The 7,173-nt window shown below is 43.8% G+C and overlaps 1 long non-coding RNA gene across 1 annotated transcript in view; it reads left to right on the forward strand.

The window, feature by feature from the left end:
• The window catches only part of LOC112549964, a 46,545-nt gene extending 40,052 nt beyond the window's left edge, over positions 1-6,493 (forward strand). The window contains exon 3 of the long non-coding RNA XR_003093622.1: positions 6,446-6,493. This is a non-coding gene — a long non-coding RNA (uncharacterized LOC112549964). The remainder of the gene's footprint in view (positions 1-6,445) is intronic.
• Positions 6,494-7,173: the final 680 nt, after the last annotated feature.

The raw sequence follows: 7,173 nt of genomic DNA on the forward strand, positions 1-7,173 counted from the left end.
AGGAGCCAGCTTGAAATTCCTATGGATAGTAGATATACTGGATGGGATACCTCATTTTTTCTTCAGAAACTATAGATAGCTTGCAGCGTCAGGGTTTTGGATTTTTACCTGTTGTGAATAAGCCTCAGCTTAGCATGACTTTTCCTAACTTTTGTGGGAAGGACTTCCACCAGTCATCCCGGGAAAAGTATGACAACACTTGTGGTCAGGGTTCCAACAGGCTGGACGCTGTGATGAACCCTTAACCATTGTTCAAATGTTGCCCATACCCCCTCTGACTCGTTAGTCCTTTGTAAATCCAGATTAGAATTGGTCTGATAAATGCTGAGCTGGGTGTGTGTAAATATGGGTCGATTAACATTTGGAGCACAAATTCCCCATCATGCAGTGCTCCTCTGCTTCTCTGGTCCCAGAATTCACTGCGGTCTTTGCTTCGGGCGTTCTGTTCTCCATCTCCCATGTAAATGAACTGTCATCTGGTTCCATCTTGCATGCAAATGAGACCTAGGGCAGCTGTTTCACTCTTGTCACCCTTATCTGGAGGGCTTTAGGTGCATCTCCCACTGCATCTTCATTGTCTTTTGTAATCAGTTCTTGTTCAGGTAGAGGAGGGGAAGGGGTGGAAATCTTTGTGAGTCAGACAGGCTGTGTCCTGTGTCAGGGTTCCCCAACAACATGGAGCTGAGAGGTAACAACACATGCACCTCAAATAGACCTCCTACCAGTTTGCACTCATTTCCTGATACATCACCTATGCTGGGAGCTCAGAGGAAGAGGAGTGGTGCAGAACAAGGTGTACCAGCTTTGCACCAAAAGAACATGAGAAGTGTCTTACTAGGTCAAACCAATGATCCACTTAGTATCCTGTCTCCAACAGTGGCAAATGATGCTTTAGAGGGAGAGTATGTGAGCAGGGCATGTCTAGAGTGGTTCATCCCCTGTCATACTCTCCCTAGCATCTAACTGTCATCGGTTTAGAAAAGTCAGAGGATGCAGCCCTGATGGTTCTGTTTAATAGCTCCCAACGGACCTGTCCTCCATGAATTTTTCTAATCCCTTTTTCAATTTGTTTATACTGCCTGCTTCCACAACCTCCCCTCCACTATAAATTAATCAAATTAACTATCCTTTATATAAAAAGTACTTCTTGTTTAATATAAACCCAACTCCTTATAATTTTAGTGGATGTCCAGTACTTCTTTTATATTAGGATGTGGTGAATAGTAGTTCCCTACTCACTTTAGGGGTGCAGATAGGAGTGACAATTTTCACCCAATCTGGCCACAGAAAGCAGTCTATAGCCATGACCAAACACAAGTGCACAGCTGCAGACAGATTAATAAGTGGCCAATCAGGTGAACATCTGCCCCCTCATTGCATAAGGTATCAGATAGACATTTCAAAACGTAGCATTTTCTGTAACTTGGGTCTACAGAGCTCACAGCCTGCTGCTGTTTTCAGATAGGGAGAAAAGAAAGGGAGCAGAGGGAGTTCAGTCGGGGGGTTTTTCAGCCCCTGCCCCCCCCCCCCAGAGGGTGGGCAGGGGTATTGGAGCATCCCCAAGGTGGGAGGGGAGGGCTCCAATTCTCCCACCCCACCCTTCAGCACCAGCTGGGGAGCCCCAAGAATGAGCTCCCTCCGCTGCCTTTCTCCCCTCTTGTTCTAAAAACTGAGCACGGGCTCAGAGTCCTGGCCATTGCTACGGGAACCTGGGTTCAGGATCCCAGCAGCAGCTGGATTCCCCTCCCCCTGGAACCAACAGCGAACTTCCGTGTGGTCTGAGGTAATGTTGTAACTCAAAACGCTTTGCAGAACATGTTCTGAGTTACAGCTGGGAGCTGCAGTTCTGTTCACACCCTTTATTTCTGTCCTTCATGATTATATAGACCTTTGTCTTTATCTCCCCTCAGCCTTCTCCTTTCTAAAAGGAAGTCCTAGCCTTTTCAGTCTCTTCTGGAATAATAGTTACTCTATACCCCTGTACCACTCAAGCCAGATACAGACATTATACTTTTACCAGTATAAGTGATTGGAAACTGGTCTATAGCCCTAACAGAACAGAAGTTTGGCACACAAAACAGGCCTATACCCATAACAGAACAGAAGTTCGGCTCACAAAGTCTGGTTTAAAGATGATGGAACGTGGTCTAATATTCCCCACCCCAATCAAAGGGCACCTGTGTGTTCTGTTCACTACTGATCTAAACTATGCCACTTACAGAAAACCACATAACTTAGCTTGATTCTGCCTCAGGCTTTTTGAATGTCTGTACCTAGCCATAATTCTTCATCTCATATTCGGGTTACAGCGAGGTGTAAAGTGTATTTGTGCAGACTTTAAGATCATGTTACACTGCCAGACTGATGTAAACAGGCCTGAGTGTAAATGGGATAAAAAGACAGTTTACTCTTGACTTGGCTTTTATTTTTTTCCCCCCAACTCTGGTCAGTTGTGATTGTTCAGTCATGGAATTATTCACAATCTTTAGAAACTGTTTTAGCCTCAGTAATTTGTTTTTAAATGGATATTAGTTAATGCTCGATTAAGCTTCAGAGCAGCTGCTGATGTCATTTACAAATTAATGACATCTAGTTGTATTCCTTTTATAAGTTTATTCAAACAAAAATGTGTCACCTGTGTCGTATTCATCAGCAAGACAAGATGTGCTTTTTCTAGTGCTTTAAAATAATCCCATTGAATAATTACAAACATTTCTTTGTGGACTTATGTACTGGGTTTGTGAGACTTCCTTTAACCATGGGTTTTGTATTTGCTCAAAGGCTGGTTTTATTTCTAAAAACCAGGAAACAAACATTCAATAATCCTTAAATAAAGGGGTGATTTTGTTTCTGGCTTGGCAAACACAAAGGCCTCACATAGTGGTAGGCATATTACTAGGTATATATTTCAGCACACTAAGCAAAGCAAGCACTTCTTGCATCCATATAAACTGCCCTACATAGGTGCTAATTAAAGCACCGCCCAACCTTTAGTTATATTCTTGCCCTGGTGTATTATTCCCAGCATGGGATCATTCTATTTTTCAAAGGTTGAACCTAGGAGATAATGATGCCCCCTTCCAAAACTATTTCCACTTCACCGAGTTAGGGGTTGAGTTTGAATCAAGATTGGGGTTTAAGGAAAACAAATTAATACAAATGTTACACTGTGGATTTTTATTTTCCTTGTTCTGGGAATGAAGAACACAAGAGATTTCTGGTCAAATTTCCACAGCTGTGCAGATTTTGTTCTCTGCTACACACTTACTTTCCACTGGACTGAAGAAGGCACAATGAATCTGTGTGGTTGCATACAAGTAAATGAGAATGAGCAGAATTTTGTCAGTCAGACTAAGAAAATCATGCTATTGTAAAAAAAATGCTTATCACCCACTTAATTTTAATTTGCTTCCCCGTCATGTTTTGCTTGGGAGGATAAATTCTATGGAAGGGCCCTCAAAGTTGCTTGTTGAAGACAGCTGCATTCTTTGCAGCGTTGTGCTTCCCATTTTCAAACACATTTTAGCCTCTGTATTTGCTCACTCGCTCCACTTAACATACCACGCCTATTATAACTACTTTTCCAAACAGCAGCAGCCCAATGCAGTGTTTTAATTAATTGCTTAGATAGCCAGAGCTACAGCTAGAAAAGTTCACAGACTTCTGTGTATTCTATTAAAGTTTCAATATCATTGCCATTACAAGAACATGGCAGCTTTTGCCCAGGTGCCCATCTCTACCAAGTTAGATGCATTTGAAGTATCATACGTTCATTCTCTTGCTCTGTCTCTCTTTCTTCCCCTTTTCTCTCCTCCCCTCCCCCAGCCTCACAAGCAATTTGGTAATTCGTCTTACTGGGCAAAATCACGATGGAAGCAATGCGATTTCATGGGTGTCAGTGAAGGCAGAGTTAGGGTTATTGTATAATAATGTTACTGAGATAATTTTAACTCTGTTGTAATGCCTTATGTTAAGCAATATTAAAGCCAGGGGCAGATCCAGAGGGAGAATGTGGCCAGCTGTAGCTCCTTTTCAGTTGATGCCATGGGAGCAGCAGTTGGGGACTTCTATTTAAGTCCCTGAAAAAAGTAATAATTCCCACTCTTTTCCTCTCCATGGCACATCCCATCCCCTCTCCCATTCCCCCTTCCACAGCCACTTATGCCCCACTCCAGTTTGGCTCTGTAGTGATCCAAGCTCCGCTGGGGATAGCAGCAGCAGTGGGTAGATAGCTCCTCCCTCCTTCTTTTGGGGTGTGTTCATTGCCAGCTTGGGAGCCTGTGTGGGGGAATCGGAACCCACGTGTTACCACTGCCACTGCTCCCACCACCACTGCTGCCACTGTCTGCAGCCAGTGCCAGCTCCCAGCTGGAGCAGGCATGAGTGGCTCTGAAGCCTTGCCCCCTACCCTTGGCACAGCCTGGGACAGCAGCAGTGGGAGGTGGGGGAAGGAGAGGGATGAAGGGGAGGGAACATTTTGCTGAACACAGATTGGAAGGGATCAGGGACCAAGTGGGAGAGAGGGAAGATTCTTACCTGATTTGGGGAACTTAAAAAAAGTCCACCATTGCTGCTCTTTCTGCAGGGTATGCCTGCCCAGTGCAGGGAGAAATGGGAGTAGGGGGTGCAGTCTCTCCTATAGCACTGGTGGCTGTTCCCAGACTTTCTGCCCATGATTAAAGCTGTAATACAGGCTGATCAAAATTAGCAAATTGACAAGTGAGAATATTGACAATCTTCTTCCCTCAACTTGTGGTGTTTGCTTGCTTGTTTTAATGTTAAAATGCAGCACAATAGCATCAGCTAAGGAAGTATTTTCAACCAGGACATTGAACCTTTTAACATTTTAGCTGTATCTGAACCCCAGCTCCCTTTTTTTTCCCCTCCCTACTGTTCATCTGCTAAACTGTGCATTAAAATCAGAGCAGGAATTCATAGTTTTACATGTTTACAAAATGGTATAGCTTTATCTAGATATTAGATTAGCTGTCAAGGAAGTTCCATTCGCTGGCTGGTTTGTTGAGACGTACTGAATGAGCAGGAATTGCACAAGCTAAATGAACACAGCATATGGTCTGAACTGCAGTCTTTTTTAATCCTCTCTCTAGCTAAACTGAGTTAACCCTAATACCATTTTCCCAGCAGTATAATTCATTTCCTGAGGATTATAATGATTAGCACATGGGCCTGGAGATAGAGTGGGAGGGGGTATGGGGAGGGGGCATGGGACTTTGATGCAGAGAAACTGAGGTCTTAATAAAGAGAAGGACCAGAACAGAATAGAAGGCCCCTGATATAAGAGTAGTAAGAGCACGTTAAGATTGAGCTTTGCTGAACAGTGGGTGCATCTGCATGTGCATATAATGTGACAGAATAAATCCTGGCACAATTTGAGTTGGAGTAAACTAATCTGGATGTCACCATCTATATATGCATTTAAGCACAGATAATTTATTCCGCCATTGGATAGTACTGGTGTCTGATGGGACTATCCAATGGCGCAGTAATTGAGTCTGCTGTACCCTAATTTCCACTCATGTATAGATGGTGACACTTTACTATGCTGCAAATTAGTCTACTGGATAGTAAAGTGCATGTGTAGACATGCCCAGTGACTTGGCATAAATGAAGTTCTCTTGGAAAATCTGTCCATGTCAGGAGAACTCTCCTCATGGGGAAGTATGACTTGGTAAGGCATTGTGCTTTGAAGCTAACATTTAAAACTTTCTGGCTTCTCATATCTGATTTTTTTAACTACTGTCTTATTCCCAAATCAGTAATTGCAAAAACTACTGAAAGAAAAGATGGTTTGGTCATAAAACTGCCATTAATATGAATTGCTAACCACAGATTCTGTGACTAGATATACTTCTTCATTGACACTGACTTTTGGTAATTCTTTAACACTGAGGATTCCTCCAGTCTCTAAGCTTCTTTCCCATGCCATCACTCGTGACATAGTGACACGAGGCTCTGAGAACATGGGGAAATTCCAGGAATTACCACAGATCAAGCACACAGACCACGTTCAGAGCATGCAGAAATCTCCTTGAGTGACGACAGTAAGAGAAGCAAAAGGCTTCAGCTGAGTGTTAGGAAACAGATCAGGTAGTTCAGAAAATTGGCTATTTAAGGACCTTTGAAATATGGCAATTAGTTCATTTACAAAGTCAACCTACTGCGCCCAAAAGTAAATATTTAGTTATCTTACACCACCCATGTTGGACTAATGGCTAAGGTGTAGTTACATGGGAAAATACAAAATGGGTCATAACTATAACCTGAATGATTGTTGCTACTGTAGAGTCTCCCTTACTCGCCTTTGGCGTTTTTCCCTCTTCATTCTCCCCACCCCCTTTCTCTGCTTTACCTTTTGTTTTCCTAATTTCCTAATTTACATTTTCACTGACATCCTGTCACACTTTTAGCTTCTTTCATTCCTTAGAGTCTCAGAACAGCAGAAACTTCCTATGGCTGAAGAAGGGTGACTGCGCCTGAAAGCTTACGAAGAACTTTTTTCCAACTACTCAGTTGGTCTAATAAAAGATATCACATCTACTCAAAGAACCTTGCCTGCCTGTTGCCTTAACAGAACTTTAGCTGTGTATGGCTAGACGAGATTAAATACAATGGAGCCCAAGTCTCTCTTTTGGTGTGGATTTCATTAGCAAACCAATAAGTTCTGGAGCGATTTCAACACAAAATCACTCCAGAGCATATTGCTGCTGGGTGCATGTCTGCATGCATATATGGGATTATACCACGTTGAGCCAGGGCAAAGTAGCCCTGGCTGGCAGAGGCCCCTGGGGATCAGCCTACCAGCCCAGGGCTGCTTCTCCTGGCTCAATGTGCTGCGGAGAGACTGGCTGGGGCATGAAGGTGCTTCAGGAAGGGGCTAGCTGGTAGGCAGCTCCCACTCTAAAGCACCCTCATGCCCCAGCCAGTCAGGGCAACATTTGCGCATGCACTGCAGTGGAGTTTTTTACTTTGCAATAGGAGAGTGCTTGTATTTACTAGTACTAATTAGACTGAGGCCTGTGGGTTGGGAGTGAGGGGCACCAGCAGAGATGGGGGGCTGTGGGTCAGGAGTGAGGGACACTGGCAGGGCCAGGGGGCTGCAGGTTGGGAGTGAGGGACACCGGCAGGGATGAGAGTGAAGTGGCTTGGGAGTGA

The sequence above is a fragment of the Alligator sinensis genome, unplaced genomic scaffold (assembly GCF_000455745.1).
Source record: "Alligator sinensis unplaced genomic scaffold, ASM45574v1 scaffold199_1, whole genome shotgun sequence".
NCBI classification, from domain to species: Eukaryota; Metazoa; Chordata; order Crocodylia; family Alligatoridae; genus Alligator; species Alligator sinensis.